The sequence below is a fragment of the Triturus cristatus genome, chromosome 4_1 (assembly GCF_964204655.1).
Source record: "Triturus cristatus chromosome 4_1, aTriCri1.1, whole genome shotgun sequence".
NCBI lineage: Eukaryota > Metazoa > Chordata > Amphibia > Caudata > Salamandridae > Triturus > Triturus cristatus.
The window spans coordinates 121,464,804-121,484,230 of record NC_140585.1 but is presented as its reverse complement, the minus strand read 5'-3'; the positions used below and the strand labels follow the sequence as shown (position 1 = coordinate 121,484,230).

General features: G+C 38.9%; 5 non-coding genes across 5 annotated transcripts; all 5 read right to left on the bottom strand.

The window, feature by feature from the left end:
• Positions 1–388: 388 nt before the first annotated feature.
• On the bottom strand, positions 389–461 carry TRNAA-AGC (transfer RNA alanine (anticodon AGC)). The gene has a single exon. It is a non-coding gene; the product is annotated as a tRNA-Ala (tRNA).
• A 771-nt stretch (positions 462–1,232) lies between these two features.
• On the bottom strand, positions 1,233–1,305 carry TRNAA-AGC (transfer RNA alanine (anticodon AGC)). Its single transcript has one exon. It is a non-coding gene; the product is annotated as a tRNA-Ala (tRNA).
• A 771-nt stretch (positions 1,306–2,076) lies between these two features.
• Positions 2,077–2,149, bottom strand: TRNAA-AGC (transfer RNA alanine (anticodon AGC)). The gene has a single exon. It is a non-coding gene; the product is annotated as a tRNA-Ala (tRNA).
• An 11,741-nt stretch (positions 2,150–13,890) lies between these two features.
• TRNAA-AGC (transfer RNA alanine (anticodon AGC)) lies at positions 13,891–13,963 on the bottom strand. Its single transcript has one exon. It is a non-coding gene; the product is annotated as a tRNA-Ala (tRNA).
• A 4,565-nt stretch (positions 13,964–18,528) lies between these two features.
• On the bottom strand, positions 18,529–18,601 carry TRNAK-CUU (transfer RNA lysine (anticodon CUU)). Its single transcript has one exon. It is a non-coding gene; the product is annotated as a tRNA-Lys (tRNA).
• Positions 18,602–19,427: the final 826 nt, after the last annotated feature.

Sequence of the window (19,427 nt, the reverse complement as noted above, 5' to 3'; positions counted from 1 at the left end):
AGAGTCTCATGCTCTCCCGACTGAGCTAGCCGGGCTCCCACTTAAATATGGTATGCAGACTCATCATTTTTTATTAAGGAAAACTGTTTCTGGATATTCCTCTGCTCTTGTTTTGCAAGGAACTTCACTTTTATACATCCTTCAGAGGAAAGAATGTCAAGTAAAATAAGACGAAATGAAAATGGAAGGTGTGAAATTTTCATTTTGAGATTGCATAAGAAATCAAATTCCTCTCACGTGCTATAGAATACCTAAACACTTTTGATTAAACCACTTTAGTTGTTATAATGACACCAAGTTTGAAAGCCATCTGTGACTTTTCTGTTCTTACTCTGCAACAACCATGGCAATTACAAGTTAAAAAGTAAAATGTATGCAAATTTTAGAATGGAGAATGCGGGCTTCGATCCCGCTACCTCTCGCATGCTAAGCGAGCGCTCTACCATTTGAGCTAATTCCCCTGTGTGCTCACTCAGCATCACATTTCAAAAGTAACGTTACTGCTGTCCACACTTTATTTTAAGTCTAATTGCCCATAACATGAGTGTTCAGTTCACTCCTAACTGATGCCTTAACTACACCTAGGGAATGTTTTACACTTCAGGTTGGCATGTTTAGTACTTGAATAGGAGTGATATCACTGTATGTTAACCTAGACTCAGGCCCTACCTAATCTTGGAGATACATTTCTCATGAATGAGTAACCAAGGGAGATACAATTTTTAGGAGTTAGTGCATGTCTAATGCAAGATAAATCACCATATTATGAGAGCCAATGCAATCATCCAGCAAAAAATACTCGTTTTCGCCCAACGTGGGGCTCGAACCCACGACCCTGAGATTAAGAGTCTCATGCTCTACCGACTGAGCTAGCCGGGCTCCCACTTAAATATGGTATGCAGACTCATCATTTTTTATTAAGGAAAACTGTTTCTGGATATTCCTCTGCTCTTGTTTTGCAAGGAACTTCACTTTTATACATCCTTCAGAGGAAAGAATGTCAAGTAAAATAAGACGAAATGAAAATGGAAGGTGTGAAATTTTCATTTTGAGATTGCATAAGAAATCAAATTCCTCTCACGTGCTATAGAATACCTAAACACTTTTGATTAAACCACTTTAGTTGTTATAATGACACCAAGTTTGAAAGCCATCTGTGACTTTTCTGTTCTTACTCTGCAACAACCATGGCAATTACAAGTTAAAAAGTAAAATGTATGCAAATTTTAGAATGGAGAATGCGGGCTTCGATCCCGCTACCTCTCGCATGCTAAGCGAGCGCTCTACCATTTGAGCTAATTCCCCTGTGTGCTCACTCAGCATCACATTTCAAAAGTAACGTTACTGCTGTCCACACTTTATTTTAAGTCTAATTGCCCATAACATGAGTGTTCAGTTCACTCCTAACTGATGCCTTAACTACACCTAGGGAATGTTTTACACTTCAGGTTGGCATGTTTAGTACTTGAATAGGAGTGATATCACTGTATGTTAACCTAGACTCAGGCCCTACCTAATCTTGGAGATACATTTCTCATGAATGAGTAACCAAGGGAGATACAATTTTTAGGAGTTAGTGCATGTCTAATGCAAGATAAATCACCATATTATGAGAGCCAATGCAATCATCCAGCAAAAAATACTCGTTTTCGCCCAACGTGGGGCTCGAACCCACGACCCTGAGATTAAGAGTCTCATGCTCTACCGACTGAGCTAGCCGGGCTCCCACTTAAATATGGTATGCAGACTCATCATTTTTTATTAAGGAAAACTGTTTCTGGATATTCCTCTGCTCTTGTTTTGCAAGGAACTTCACTTTTATACATCCTTCAGAGGAAAGAATGTCAAGTAAAATAAGACGAAATGAAAATGGAAGGTGTGAAATTTTCATTTTGAGATTGCATAAGAAATCAAATTCCTCTCACGTGCTATAGAATACCTAAACACTTTTGATTAAACCACTTTAGTTGTTATAATGACACCAAGTTTGAAAGCCATCTGTGACTTTTCTGTTCTTACTCTGCAACAACCATGGCAATTACAAGTTAAAAAGTAAAATGTATGCAAATTTTAGAATGGAGAATGCGGGCTTCGATCCCGCTACCTCTCGCATGCTAAGCGAGCGCTCTACCATTTGAGCTAATTCCCCTGTGTGCTCACTCAGCATCACATTTCAAAAGTAACGTTACTGCTGTCCACACTTTATTTTAAGTCTAATTGCCCATAACATGAGTGTTCAGTTCACTCCTAACTGATGCCTTAACTACACCTAGGGAATGTTTTACACTTCAGGTTGGCATGTTTAGTACTTGAATAGGAGTGATATCACTGTATGTTAACCTAGACTCAGGCCCTACCTAATCTTGGAGATACATTTCTCATGAATGAGTAACCAAGGGAGATACAATTTTTAGGAGTTAGTGCATGTCTAATGCAAGATAAATCACCATATTATGAGAGCCAATGCAATCATCCAGCAAAAAATACTCGTTTTCGCCCAACGTGGGGCTCGAACCCACGACCCTGAGATTAAGAGTCTCATGCTCTACCGACTGAGCTAGCCGGGCTCCCACTTAAATATGGTATGCAGACTCATCATTTTTTATTAAGGAAAACTGTTTCTGGATATTCCTCTGCTCTTGTTTTGCAAGGAACTTCACTTTTATACATCCTTCAGAGGAAAGAATGTCAAGTAAAATAAGACGAAATGAAAATGGAAGGTGTGAAATTTTCATTTTGAGATTGCATAAGAAATCAAATTCCTCTCACGTGCTATAGAATACCTAAACACTTTTGATTAAACCACTTTAGTTGTTATAATGACACCAAATTTGAAAGCCATCTGTGACTTTTCTGTTCTTACTCTGCAACAACCATGGCAATTACAAGTTAAAAAGTAAAATGTATGCAAATTTTAGAATGGAGAATGCGGGCATCGATCCCGCTACCTCTCGCATGCTAAGCGAGCGCTCTACCATTTGAGCTAATTCCCCTGTGTGCTCACTCAGCATCACATTTCAAAAGTAACGTTACTGCTGTCCACACTTTATTTTAAGTCTAATTGCCCATAATATGAGTGTTCAGTTCACTCCTAACTGATGCCTTAACTACACCTAGGGGATGTTTTACACTTCAGGTTGGCATGTTTAGTACTTGAATAGGAGTGATATCACTGCATGTTAACCTAGACTCAGGCCCTACCTAATCTTGGAGATACAGTTCTCATGAATGAGTAACCAAGGGAGATACAATTTTTAGGAGTTAGTGCATGTCTAATGCAAGATTAATCACCATATTATGAGAGCCAATGCTATCATCCAGCAAAAAATACTCGTTTTCGCCCAACGTGGGGCTCGAACCCACGACCCTGAGATTAAGAGTCTCATGCTCTACTGACTGAGCTAGCCGGGCTCCCACTTAAATATGGTATGCAGACACATCATTTTTTATTAAGGAAAACTGTTTCTGGATATTCCTCTGCTCTTGTTTTGCAAGGAACTTCACTGTTATACATCCTTCAGAGGAAAGAATGTCAAGTAAAATAAGACGAAATGAAAATGGAAGGTGTGAAATTTTCATTTTGAGATTGCATAAGAAATCAAATTCCTCTCACGTGCTATAGAATACCTAAACACTTTTGATTAAACCACTTTAGTTGTTATAATGACACCAAATTTGAAAGCCATCTGTGACTTTTCTGTTCTTACTCTGCAACAACCATGGCAATTACAAGTTAAAAAGTAAAATGTATGCAAATTTTAGAATGGAGAATGCGGGCATCGATCCCGCTACCTCTCGCATGCTAAGCGTGCGCTCTACCATTTGAGCTAATTCCCCTGTGTGCTCACTCAGCATCACATTTCAAAAGTAACGTTACTGCTGTCCACACTTTATTTTAAGTCTAATTGCCCATAACATGAGTGTTCAGTTCACTCCTAACTGATGCCTTAACTACACCTAGGGAATGTTTTACACTTCAGGTTGGCATGTTTAGTACTTGAATAGGAGTGATATCACTGTATGTTAACCTAGACTCAGGCCCTACCTAATCTTGGAGATACATTTCTCATGAATGAGTAACCAAGGGAGATACAATTTTTAGGAGTTAGTGCATGTCTAATGCAAGATTAATCACCATATTATGAGAGCCAATGCAATCATCCAGCAAAAAATACTCGTTTTCGCCCAACATGGGGCTCGAACCCATGACCCTGAGATTAAGAGCCTCATGCTCTACCGACTGAGCTAGCCGGGCTCCCACTTAAATATGGTGTGCAGACTCATCATTTTTTATTAAGGAAAACCGTTTCTGGATATTCCTCTGCTCTTGTTTTGCAAGGAACTTCACTTTTATACATCCTTCAGAGGAAAGAATGTCAAGTAAAATAAGACGAAATGAAAATGGAAGGTGTGAAATTTTCATTTTGAGATTGCATAAGAAATCAAATTCCTCTCACGTGCTATAGAATACCTAAACACTTTTGATTAAACCACTTTAGTTGTTATAATGACACCAAATTTGAAAGCCATCTGTGACTTTTCTGTTCTTACTCTGCAACAACCATGGCAATTACAAGTTAAAAAGTAAAATGTATGCAAATTTTAGAATGGAGAATGCGGGCATCGATCCCGCTACCTCTCGCATGCTAAGCGAGCGCTCTACCATTTGAGCTAATTCCCCTGTGTGCTCACTCAGCATCACATTTCAAAAGTAACGTTACTGCTGTCCACACTTTATTTTAAGTCTAATTGGCCATAATATGAGTGTTCAGTTCACTCCTAACTGATGCCTTAACTACACCTAGGGGATGTTTTACACTTCAGGTTGGCATGTTTAGTACTTGAATAGGAGTGATATCACTGCATGTTAACCTAGACTCAGGCCCTACCTAATCTTGGAGATACATTTCTCATGAATGAGTAACCAAGGGAGATACAATTTTTAGGAGTTAGTGCATGTCTAATGCAAGATTAATCACCATATTATGAGAGCCAATGCTATCATCCAGCAAAAAATACTCGTTTTCGCCCAACGTGGGGCTCGAACCCACGACCCTGAGATTAAGAGTCTCATGCTCTACCGACTGAGCTAGCCAGGCTCCCACTTAAATATGGTATGCAGACTCATCATTTTTTATTAAGGAAAACCGTTTCTGGATATTCCTCTGCTCTTGTTTTGCAAGGAACTTCACTTTTATACATCCTTCAGAGGAAAGAATGTCAAGTAAAATAAGACGAAATGAAAATGGAAGGTGTGAAATTTTCATTTTGAGATTGCATAAGAAATCAAATTCCTCTCACGTGCTATAGAATACCTAAACACTTTTGATTAAACCACTTTAGTTGTTATAATGACACCAAATTTGAAAGCCATCTGTGACTTTTCTGTTCTTACTCTGCAACAACCATGGCAATTACAAGTTAAAAAGTAAAATGCATGCAATTTTTAGAATGGAGAATGCAGGCATCGATCCCGCTACCTCTCGCATGCTAAGCGAGCGCTCTACCATTTGAGCTAATTCCCCTGTGTGCTCACTCAGCATCACATTTCAAAAGTAACTTTACTGCTGTCCACACTTTATTTTAAGTCTAATTGCCCATAACATGAGTGTTCAGTTCACTCCTAACTGATGCCTTAACTACACCTAGGGGATGTTTTACACTTCAGGTTGGCATGTTTAGTACTTGAATAGGAGTGATATCACTGTATGTTAACCTAGACTCAGGCCCTACCTAATCTTGGAGATACATTTCTCATGAATGAGTAACCAAGGGAGATACAATTTTTAGGAGTTAGTGCATGTCTAATGCAAGATTAATCACCATATTATGAGAGCCAATGCAATCATCCAGCAAAAAATACTCGTTTTCGCCCAACGTGGGGCTCGAACCCACGACCCTGAGATTAAGAGTCTCATGCTCTACCGACTGAGCTAGCCGGCTCCCACTTAAATACGGTATGCAGACACATCATTTTTTATTAAGGAAAACTGTTTCTGGATATTCCTCTGCTCTTGTTTTGCAAGGAACTTCACTTTTATACATCCTTCAGAGGAAAGAATGTCAAGTAAAATAAGACGAAATGAAAATGGAAGGTGTGAAATTTTCATTTTGAGATTGCATAAGAAATCAAATTCCTCTCACGTGCTATAGAATACCTAAACACTTTTGATTAAACCACTTTAGTTGTTATAATGACACCAAATTTGAAAGCCATCTGTGACTTTTCTGTTCTTACTCTGCAACAACCATGGCAATTACAAGTTAAAAAGTAAAATGTATGCAAATTTTAGAATGGAGAATGCGGGCATCGATTCCGCTGCCTCTCGCATGCTAAGCGAGCGCTCTACCATTTGAGCTAATTCCCCTGTGTGCTCACTCAGCATCACATTTCAAAAGTAACGTTACTGCTGTCCACACTTTATTTTAAGTCTAATTGCCCATAACATGAGTGTTCAGTTCACTCCTAACTGATGCCTTAACTACACCTAGGGGATGTTTTACACTTCAGGTTGGCATGTTTAGTACTTGAATAGGAGTGATATCACTGTATGTTAACCTAGACTCAGGCCCTACCTAATCTTGGAGATACATTTCTCATGAATGAGTAACCAAGGGAGATACAATTTTTAGGAGTTAGTGCATGTCTAATGCAAGATTAATCACCATATTATGAGAGCCAATGCAATCATCCAGCAAAAAATACTCGTTTTCGCCCAACGTGGGGCTTGAACCCACGACCCTGAGATTAAGAGTCTCATGCTCTACCAACTGAGCTAGCCGGGCTCCCACTTAAATATGGTATGCAGACTCATCATTTTTTATTAAGGAAAACCGTTTCTGGATATTCCTCTGCTCTTGTTTTGCAAGGAACTTCACTTTTATACATCCTTCAGAGGGAAGAATGTCAAGTAAAATAAGACGAAATGAAAATGGAAGGTGTGAAATTTTCATTTTGAGATTGCATAAGAAATCAAATTCCTCTCACGTGCTATAGAATACCTAAACACTTTTGATTAAACCACTTTAGTTGTTATAATGACACCAAATTTGGAAGCCATCTGTGACTTTTCTGTTCTTACTCTGCAACAACCATGGCAATTACAAGTTAAAAAGTAAAATGTATGCAAATTTTAGAATGGAGAATGCGGGCATCGATCCCGCTACCTCTCGCATGCTAAGCGAGCGCTCTACCATTTGAGCTAATTCCCCTGTGTGCTCACTCAGCATCACATTTCAAAAGTAACGTTACTGCTGTCCACACTTTATTTTAAGTCTAATTGCCCATAATATGAGTGTTCAGTTCACTCCTAACTGATGCCTTAACTACACCTAGGGGATGTTTTACACTTCAGGTTGGCATGTTTAGTACTTGAATAGGAGTGATATCACTGCATGTTAACCTAGACTCAGGCCCTACCTAATCTTGGAGATACATTTCTCATGAATGAGTAACCAAGGGAGATACAATTTTTAGGAGTTAGTGCATGTCTAATGCAAGATTAATCACCATATTATGAGAGCCAATGCTATCATCCAGCAAAAAATACTTGTTTTCGCCCAACGTGGGGCTTGAACCCACGACCCTGAGATTAAGAGTCTCATGCTCTACAGACTGAGCTAGCCGGGCTCCCACTTAAATATGGTATGCAGACTCATCATTTTTTATTAAGGAAAACTGTTTCTGGATATTCCTCTGCTCTTGTTTTGCAAGGAACTTCACTTTTATACATCCTTCAGAGGAAAGAATGTCAAGTAAAATAAGACGAAATGAAAATGGAAGGTGTGAAATTTTCATTTTGAGATTGCATAAGAAATCAAATTCCTCTCACGTGCTATAGAATACCTAAACACTTTTGATTAAACCACTTTAGTTGTTATAATGACACCAAATTTGAAAGCCATCTGTGACTTTTCTGTTCTTACTCTGCAACAACCATGGCAATTACAAGTTAAAAAGTAAAATGTATGCAAATTTTAGAATGGAGAATGCGGGCATCGATCCCGCTACCTCTCGCATGCTAAGCGAGCGCTCTACCATTTGAGCTAATTCCCCTGTGTGCTCACTCAGCATCACATTTCAAAAGTAACGTTACTGCAGTCCACACTTTATTTTAAGTCTAATTGCCCATAATATGAGTGTTCAGTTCACTCCTAACTGATGCCTTAACTACACCTAGGGGATGTTTTACACTTCAGGTTGGCATGTTTAGTACTTGAATAGGAGTGATATCACTGCATGTTAACCTAGACTCAGGCCCTACCTAATCTTGGAGATACATTTCTCATGAATGAGTAACCAAGGGAGATACAATTTTTAGGAGTTAGTGCATGTCTAATGCAAGATTAATCACCATATTATGAGAGCCAATGCTATCATCCAGCAAAAAATACTCGTTTTCGCCCAACGTGGGGCTCGAACCCACGACCCTGAGATTAAGAGTCTCATGCTCTACCGACTGAGCTAGCCGGCTCCCACTTAAATACGGTATGCAGACACATCATTTTTTATTAAGGAAAACTGTTTCTGGATATTCCTCTGCTCTAGTTTTGCAAGGAACTTCACTTTTATACATCCTTCAGAGGAAAGAATGTCAAGTAAAATAAGACGAAATGAAAATGGAAGGTGTGAAATTTTCATTTTGAGATTGCATAAGAAATCAAATTCCTCTCACGTGCTATAGAATACCTAAACACTTTTGATTAAACCACTTTAGTTGTTATAATGACACCAAATTTGAAAGCCATCTGTGACTTTTCTGTTCTTACTCTGCAACAACCATGGCAATTACAAGTTAAAAAGTAAAATGTATGCAAATTTTAGAATGGAGAATGCGGGCATCGATCCCGCTACCTCTCGCATGCTAAGCGAGCGCTCTACCATTTGAGCTAATTCCCCTGTGTGCTCACTCAGCATCACATTTCAAAAGTAACGTTACTGCTGTCCACACTTTATTTTAAGTCTAATTGCCCATAACATGAGTGTTCAGTTCACTCCTAACTGATGCCTTAACTACACCTAGGGGATGTTTTACACTTCAGGTTGGCATGTTTAGTACTTGAATAGGAGTGATATCACTGTATGTTAACCTAGACTCAGGCCCTACCTAATCTTGGAGATACATTTCTCATGAATGAGTAACCAAGGGAGATACAATTTTTAGGAGTTAGTGCATGTCTAATGCAAGATTAATCACCATATTATGAGAGCCAATGCAATCATCCAGCAAAAAATACTCGTTTTCGCCCAACGTGGGGCTTGAACCCACGACCCTGAGATTAAGAGTCTCATGCTCTACCGACTGAGCTAGCCGGGCTCCCACTTAAATATGGTATGCAGACTCATCATTTTTTATTAAGGAAAACCGTTTCTGGATATTCCTCTGCTCTTGTTTTGCAAGGAACTTCACTTTTATACATCCTTCAGAGGGAAGAATGTCAAGTAAAATAAGACGAAATGAAAATGGAAGGTGTGAAATTTTCATTTTGAGATTGCATAAGAAATCAAATTCCTCTCACGTGCTATAGAATACCTAAACACTTTTGATTAAACCACTTTAGTTGTTATAATGACACCAAATTTGAAAGCCATCTGTGACTTTTCTGTTCTTATTCTGCAACAACCATGGCAATTACAAGTTAAAAAGTAAAATGTATGCAAATTTTAGAATGGAGAATGCGGGCATCGATCCCGCTACCTCTCGCATGCTAAGCGAGCGCTCTACCATTTGAGCTAATTCCCCTGTGTGCTCACTCAGCATCACATTTCAAAAGTAACGTTACTGCTGTCCACACTTTATTTTAAGTCTAATTGCCCATAATATGAGTGTTCAGTTCACTCCTAACTGATGCCTTAACTACACCTAGGGGATGTTTTACACTTCAGGTTGGCATGTTTAGTACTTGAATAGGAGTGATATCACTGCATGTTAACCTAGACTCAGGCCCTACCTAATCTTGGAGATACATTTCTCATGAATGAGTAACCAAGGGAGATACAATTTTTAGGAGTTAGTGCATGTCTAATGCAAGATTAATCACCATATTATGAGAGCCAATGCTATCATCCAGCAAAAAATACTTGTTTTCGCCCAACGTGGGGCTTGAACCCACGACCCTGAGATTAAGAGTCTCATGCTCTACCGACTGAGCTAGCCGGGCTCCCACTTAAATATGGTATGCAGACTCATCATTTTTTATTAAGGAAAACTGTTTCTGGATATTCCTCTGCTCTTGTTTTGCAAGGAACTTCACTTTTATACATCCTTCAGAGGAAAGAATGTCAAGTAAAATAAGACGAAATGAAAATGGAAGGTGTGAAATTTTCATTTTGAGATTGCATAAGAAATCAAATTCCTCTCACGTGCTATAGAATACCTAAACACTTTTGATTAAACCACTTTAGTTGTTATAATGACACCAAATTTGAAAGCCATCTGTGACTTTTCTGTTCTTACTCTGCAACAACCATGGCAATTACAAGTTAAAAAGTAAAATGTATGCAAATTTTAGAATGGAGAATGCAGGCATCGATCCCGCTACCTCTCGCATGCTAAGCGAGCGCTCTACCATTTGAGCTAATTCCCCTGTGTGCTCACTCAGCATCACATTTCAAAAGTAACGTTACTGCTGTCCACACTTTATTTTAAGTCTAATTGCCCATAATATGAGTGTTCAGTTCACTCCTAACTGATGCCTTAACTACACCTAGGGGATGTTTTACACTTCAGGTTGGCATGTTTAGTACTTGAATAGGAGTGATATCACTGCATGTTAACCTAGACTCAGGCCCTACCTAATCTTGGAGATACATTTCTCATGAATGAGTAACCAAGGGAGATACAATTTTTAGGAGTTAGTGCATGTCTAATGCAAGATTAATCACCATATTATGAGAGCCCATGCTATCATCCAGCAAAAAATACTCGTTTTCGCCCAACGTGTGGCTCGAACCCACGACCCTGAGATTAAGAGACCCATGCTCTACCGACTGAGCTAGCCGGGCTCCCACTTAAATATGGTATGCAGACTCATCATTTTTTATTAAGGAAAACTGTTTCTGGATATTCCTCTGCTCTTGTTTTGCAAGGAACTTCACTTTTATACATCCTTCAGAGGAAAGAATGTCAAGTAAAATAAGACGAAATGAAAATGGAAGGTGTGAAATTTTCATTTTGAGATTGCATAAGAAATCAAATTCCTCTCACGTGCTATAGAATACCTAAACACTTTTGATTAAACCACTTTAGTTGTTATAATGACACCAAATTTGAAAGCCATCTGTGACTTTTCTGTTCTTACTCTGCAACAACCATGGCAATTACAAGTTAAAAAGTAAAATGTATGCAAATTTTAGAATGGAGAATGCGGGCATCGATCCCGCTACCTCTCGCATGCTAAGCGAGCGCTCTACCATTTGAGCTAATTCCCCTGTGTGCTCACTCAGCATCACATTTCAAAAGTAACGTTACTGCTGTCCACAGTTTATTTTAAGTCTAATTGCCCATAATATGAGTGTTCAGTTCACTCCTAACTGATGCCTTAACTACACCTAGGGGATGTTTTACACTTCAGGTTGGCATGTTTAGTACTTGAATAGGAGTGATATCACTGCATGTTAACCTAGACTCAGGCCCTACCTAATCTTGGAGATACATTTCTCATGAATGAGTAACCAAGGGAGATACAATTTTTAGGAGTTAGTGCATGTCTAATGCAAGATTAATCACCATATTATGAGAGCCAATGCTATCATCCAGCAAAAAATACTCGTTTTCGCCCAACGTGGGGCTCGAACCCACGACCCTGAGATTAAGAGTCTCATGCTCTACCGACTGAGCTAGCCGGGCTCCCACTTAAATATGGTATGCAGACTCATCATTTTTTATTAAGGAAAACTGTTTCTGGATATTCCTCTGCTCTTGTTTTGCAAGGAACTTCACTTTTATACATCCTTCAGAGGAAAGAATGTCAAGTAAAATAAGACGAAATGAAAATGGAAGGTGTGAAATTTTCATTTTGAGATTGCATAAGAAATCAAATTCCTCTCACGTGCTATAGAATACCTAAACACTTTTGATTAAACCACTTTAGTTGTTATAATGACACCAAATTTGAAAGCCATCTGTGACTTTTCTGTTCTTACTCTGCAACAACCATGGCAATTACAAGTTAAAAAGTAAAATGTATGCAAATTTTAGAATGGAGAATGCGGGCATCGATCCCGCTACCTCTCGCATGCTAAGCGAGCGCTCTACCATTTGAGCTAATTCCCCTGTGTGCTCACTCAGCATCACATTTCAAAAGTAACGTTACTGCTGTCCACACTTTATTTTAAGTCTAATTGCCCATAATATGAGTGTTCAGTTCACTCCTAACTGATGCCTTAACTACACCTAGGGGATGTTTTACACTTCAGGTTGGCATGTTTAGTACTTGAATAGGAGTGATATCACTGCATGTTAACCTAGACTCAGGCCCTACCTAATCTTGGAGATACATTTCTCATGAATGAGTAACCAAGGGAGATACAATTTTTAGGAGTTAGTGCATGTCTAATGCAAGATTAATCACCATATTATGAGAGCCCATGCTATCATCCAGCAAAAAATACTCGTTTTCGCCCAACGTGTGGCTCGAACCCACGACCCTGAGATTAAGAGTCCCATGCTCTACCGACTGAGCTAGCCGGGCTCCCACTTAAATATGGTATGCAGACTCATCATTTTTTATTAAGGAAAACTGTTTCTGGATATTCCTCTGCTCTTGTTTTGCAAGGAACTTCACTTTTATACATCCTTCAGAGGAAAGAATGTCAAGTAAAATAAGACGAAATGAAAATGGAAGGTGTGAAATTTTCATTTTGAGATTGAATAAGAAATCAAATTCCTCTCATGTGCTATAGAATACCTAAACACTTTTGATTAAACCACTTTAGTTGTTATAATGACACCAAATTTGAAAGCCATCTGTGACTTTTCTGTTCTTACTCTGCAACAACCATGGCAATTACAAGTTAAAAAGTAAAATGTATGCAAATTTTAGAATGGAGAATGCGGGCATCGATCCCGCTACCTCTCGCATGCTAAGCGAGTGCTCTACCATTTGAGCTAATTCCCCTGTGTGCTCACTCAGCATCACATTTCAAAAGTAACGTTACTGCTGTCCACAGTTTATTTTAAGTCTAATTGCCCATAATATGAGTGTTCAGTTCACTCCTAACTGATGCCTTAACTACACCTAGGGGATGTTTTACACTTCAGGTTGGCATGTTTAGTACTTGAATAGGAGTGATATCACTGCATGTTAACCTAGACTCAGGCCCTACCTAATCTTGGAGATACATTTCTCATGAATGAGTAACCAAGGGAGATACAATTTTTAGGAGTTAGTGCATGTCTAATGCAAGATTAATCACCATATTATGAGAGCCAATGCTATCATCCAGCAAAAAATACTCGTTTTCGCCCAACGTGGGGCTCGAACCCACGACCCTGAGATTAAGAGTCTCATGCTCTACCGACTGAGCTAGCCGGGCTCCCACTTAAATATGGTATGCAGACTCATCATTTTTTATTAAGGAAAACTGTTTCTGGATATTCCTCTGCTCTTGTTTTGCAAGGAACTTCACTTTTATACATCCTTCAGAGGAAAGAATGTCAAGTAAAATAAGACGAAATGAAAATGGAAGGTGTGAAATTTTCATTTTGAGATTGCATAAGAAATCAAATTCCTCTCACGTGCTATAGAATACCTAAACACTTTTGATTAAACCACTTTAGTTGTTATAATGACACCAAATTTGAAAGCCATCTGTGACTTTTCTGTTCTTACTCTGCAACAACCATGGCAATTACAAGTTAAAAAGTAAAATGTATGCAAATTTTAGAATGGAGAATGCGGGAATCGATCCCGCTACCTCTCGCATGCTAAGCGAGCGCTCTACCATTTGAGCTAATTCCCCTGTGTGCTCACTCAGCATCACATTTCAAAAGTAACGTTACTGCTGTCCACACTTTATTTTAAGTCTAATTGCCCATAATATGAGTGTTCAGTTCACTCCTAACTGATGCCTTAACTACACCTAGGGGATGTTTTACACTTCAGGTTGGCATGTTTAGTACTTGAATAGGAGTGATATCACTGCATGTTAACCTAGACTCAGGCCCTACCTAATCTTGGAGATACATTTCTCATGAATGAGTAACCAAGGGAGATACAATTTTTAGGAGTTAGTGCATGTCTAATGCAAGATTAATCACCATATTATGAGAGCCCATGCTATCATCCAGCAAAAAATACTCGTTTTCGCCCAACGTGTGGCTCGAACCCACGACCCTGAGATTAAGAGTCCCATGCTCTACCGACTGAGCTAGCCGGGCTCCCACTTAAATATGGTATGCAGACTCATCATTTTTTATTAAGGAAAACTGTTTCTGGATATTCCTCTGCTCTTGTTTTGCAAGGAACTTCACTTTTATACATCCTTCAGAGGAAAGAATGTCAAGTAAAATAAGACGAAATGAAAATGGAAGGTGTGAAATTTTCATTTTGAGATTGAATAAGAAATCAAATTCCTCTCACGTGCTATAGAATACCTAAACACTTTTGATTAAACCACTTTAGTTGTTATAATGACACCAAATTTGAAAGCCATCTGTGACTTTTCTGTTCTTACTCTGCAACAACCATGGCAATTACAAGTTAAAAAGTAAAATGTATGCAAATTTTAGAATGGAGAATGCGGGCATCGATCCCGCTACCTCTCGCATGCTAAGCGAGTGCTCTACCATTTGAGCTAATTCCCCTGTGTGCTCACTCAGCATCACATTTCAAAAGTAACGTTACTGCTGTCCACACTTTATTTTAAGTCTAATTGCCCATAATATGAGTGTTCAGTTCACTCCTAACTGATGCCTTAACTACACCTAGGGGATGTTTTACACTTCAGGTTGGCATGTTTAGTACTTGAATAGGAGTGATATCACTGCATGTTAACCTAGACTCAGGCCCTACCTAATCTTGGAGATACATTTCTCATGAATGAGTAACCAAGGGAGATACAATTTTTAGGAGTTAGTGCATGTCTAATGCAAGATTAATCACCATATTATGAGAGCCAATGCTATCATCCAGCAAAAAATACTCGTTTTCGCCCAACGTGGGGCTTGAACCCACGACCCTGAGATTAAGAGTCTCATGCTCTACCGACTGAGCTAGCCGGGCTCCCACTTAAATATGGTATGCAGACTCATCATTTTTTATTAAGGAAAACTGTTTCTGGATATTCCTCTGCTCTTGTTTTGCAAGGAACTTCACTTTTATACATCCTTCAGAGGAAAGAATGTCAAGTAAAATAAGACGAAATGAAAATGGAAGGTGTGAAATTTTCATTTTGAGATTGAATAAGAAATCAAATTCCTCTCACGTGCTATAGAATACCTAAACACTTTTGATTAAACCACTTTAGTTGTTATAATTACACCAAATTTGAAAGCCATCTGTGACTTTTCTGTTCTTTCTCTGCAACAACCATGGCAATTACAAGTTAAAAAGTAAAATGTATGCAAATTTTAGAATGGAGAATGCGGGCATCGATCCCGCTACTTCTCGCATGCTAAGCGAGCGCTCTACCATTTGAGCTAATTCCCCTGTGTGCTCACTCAGCATCACATTTCAAAAGTAACGTTACTGCTGTCCACACTTTATTTTAAGTCTAATTGCCCATAATATGAGTGTTCAGTTCACTCCTAACTGATGCCTTAACTACACCTAGGGGATGTTTTACACTTCAGGTTGGCATGTTTAGTACTTGAATAGGAGTGATATCACTGCATGTTAACCTAGACTCAGGCCCTACCTAATCTTGGAGATACATTTCTCATGAATGAGTAACCAAGGGAGATACAATTTTTAGGAGTTAGTGCATGTCTAATGCAACATTAATCACCATATTATGAGAGCCAATGCAATCATCCAGCAAAAAATACTTGTTTTCGCCCAACGTGGGGCTCGAACCCACGACCCTGAGATTAAGAGTCTCATGCTCTACCGACTGAGCTAGCCGGGCTCCCACTTAAATATGGTGTGCAGACTCATCATTTTTTATTAAGGAAAACCATTTCTGGATATTCCTCTGCTCTTGTTTTGCAAGGAACTTCACTTTTATACATCCTTCAGAGGAAAGAATGTCAAGTAAAATAAGACGAAATGAAAATGGAAGGTGTGAAATTTTCATTTTGAGATTGAATAAGAAATCAAATTCCTCTCACGTGCTATAGAATACCTAAACACTTTTGATTAAACCACTTTAGTTGTTATAATGACACCAAATTTGAAAGCCATCTGTGACTTTTCTGTTCTTACTCTGCAACAACCATGGCAATTACAAGTTAAAAAGTAAAATGTATGCAAATTTTAGAATGGAGAATGCGGGCATCGATCCCGCTACCTCTCGCATGCTAAGCGAGCGCTCTACCATTTGAGCTAATTCCCCTGTGTGCTCACTCAGCATCACATTTCAAAAGTAACGTTACTGCTGTCCACACTTTATTTTAAGTTTAATTGCCCATAATATGAGTGTTCAGTTCACTCCTAACTGATGCCTTAACTACACCTAGGGGATGTTTTACACTTCAGGTTGGCATGTTTAGTACTTGAATAGGAGTGATATCACTGCATGTTAACCTAGACTCAGGCCCTACCTAATCTTGGAGATACATTTCTCATGAATGAGTAACCAAGGGAGATACAATTTTTAGGAGTTAGTGCATGTCTAATGCAAGATTAATCACCATATTATGAGAGCCAATGCTATCATCCAGCAAAAAATACTCGTTTTCGCCCAACGTGGGGCTCGAACCCACGACCCTGAGATTAAGAGTCTCATGCTCTACCGACTGAGCTAGCCGGGCTCCCACTTAAATATGGTATGCAGACTCATCATTTTTTATTAAGGAAAACTGTTTCTGGATATTCCTCTGCTCTTGTTTTGCAAGGAACTTCACTTTTATACATCCTTCAGAGGAAAGAATGTCAAGTAAAATAAGACGAAATGAAAATGGAAGGTGTGAAATTTTCATTTTGAGATTGCATAAGAAATCAAATTCCTCTCACGTGCTATAGAATACCTAAACACTTTTGATTAAACCACTTTAGTTGTTATAATGACACCAAATTTGAAAGCCATCTGTGACTTTTCTGTTCTTACTCTGCAACAACCATGGCAATTACAAGTTAAAAAGTAAAATGTATGCAAATTTTAGAATGGAGAATGCGGGCATCGATCCCGCTACCTCTCGCATGCTAAGCGAGCGCTCTACCATTTGAGCTAATTCCCCTGTGTGCTCACTCAGCATCACATTTCAAAAGTAACGTTACTGCTGTCCACACTTTATTTTAAGTCTAATTGCCCATAATATGAGTGTTCAGTTCACTCCTAACTGATGCCTTAACTACACCTAGGGGATGTTTTACACTTCAGGTTGGCATGTTTAGTACTTGAATAGGAGTGATATCACTGCATGTTAACCTAGACTCAGGCCCTACCTAATCTTGGAGATACATTTCTCATGAATGAGTAACCAAGGGAGATACAATTTTTAGGAGTTAGTGCATGTCTAATGCAAGATTAATCACCATATTATGAGAGCCCATGCTATCATCCAGCAAAAAATACTTGTTTTCGCCCAACGTGTGGCTCGAACCCACGACCCTGAGATTAAGAGTCCCATGCTCTACCGACTGAGCTAGCCGGGCTCCCACTTAAATATGGTATGCAGACTCATCATTTTTTATTAAGGAAAACTGTTTCTGGATATTCCTCTGCTCTTGTTTTGCAAGGAACTTCACTTTTATACATCCTTCAGAGGAAAGAATGTCAAGTAAAATAAGACGAAATGAAAATGGAAGGTGTGAAATTTTCATTTTGAGATTGAATAAGAAATCAAATTCCTCTCACGTGCTATAGAATACCTAAACACTTTTGATTAAACCACTTTAGTTGTTATAATGACACCAAATTTGAAAGCCATCTGTGACTTTTCTGTTCTTACTCTGCAACAACCATGGCAATTACAAGTTAAAAAGTAAAATGTATGCAAATTTTAGAATGGAGAATGCGGGCATCGATCCCGCTACCTCTCGCATGCTAAGCGAGTGCTCTACCATTTGAGCTAATTCCCCTGTGTGCTCACTCAGCATCACATTTCAAAAGTAACGTTACTGCTGTCCACACTTTATTTTAAGTCTAATTGCCCATAATATGAGTGTTCAGTTCACTCCTAACTGATGCCTTAACTACACCTAGGGGATGTTTTACACTTCAGGTTGGCATGTTTAGTACTTGAATAGGAGTGATATCACTGCATGTTAACCTAGACTCAGGCCCTACCTAATCTTGGAGATACATTTCTCATGAATGAGTAACCAAGGGAGATACAATTTTTAGGAGTTAGTGCATGTCTAATGCAAGATTAATCACCATATTATGAGAGCCAATGCTATCATCCAGCAAAAAATACTCGTTTTTGCCCAACGTGGGGCTTGAACCCACGACCCTGAGATTAAGAGTCTCATGCTCTACCGACTGAGCTAGCCGGGCTCCCACTTAAATATGGTATGCAGACTCATCATTTTTTATTAAGGAAAACTGTTTCTGGATATTCCTCTGCTCTTGTTTTGCAAGGAACTTCACTTTTATACATCCTTCAGAGGAAAGAATGTCAAGTAAAATAAGACGAAATGAAAATGGAAGGTGTGAAATTTTCATTTTGAGATTGAATAAGAAATCAAATTCCTCTCACGTGCTATAGAATACCTAAACACTTTTGATTAAACCACTTTAGTTGTTATAATTACACCAAATTTGAAAGCCATCTGTGACTTTTCTGTTCTTACTCTGCAACAACCATGGCAATTACAAGTTAAAAAGTAAAATGTATGCAAATTTTAGAATGGAGAATGCGGGCATCGATCCCGCTACTTCTCGCATGCTAAGCGAGCGCTCTACCATTTGAGCTAATTCCCCTGTGTGCTCACTCAGCATCACATTTCAAAAGTAACGTTACTGCTGTCCACACTTTATTTTAAGTCTAATTGCCCATAATATGAGTGTTCAGTTCACTCCTAACTGATGCCTTAACTACACCTAGGGGATGTTTTACACTTCAGGTTGGCATGTTTAGTACTTGAATAGGAGTGATATCACTGCATGTTAACCTAGACTCAGGCCCTACCTAATCTTGGAGATACATTTCTCATGAATGAGTAACCAAGGGAGATACAATTTTTAGGAGTTAGTGCATGTCTAATGCAACATTAATCACCATATTATGAGAGCCAATGCAATCATCCAGCAAAAAATACTTGTTTTTGCCCAACGTGGGGCTCGAACCCACGACCCTGAGATTAAGAGTCTCATGCTCTAC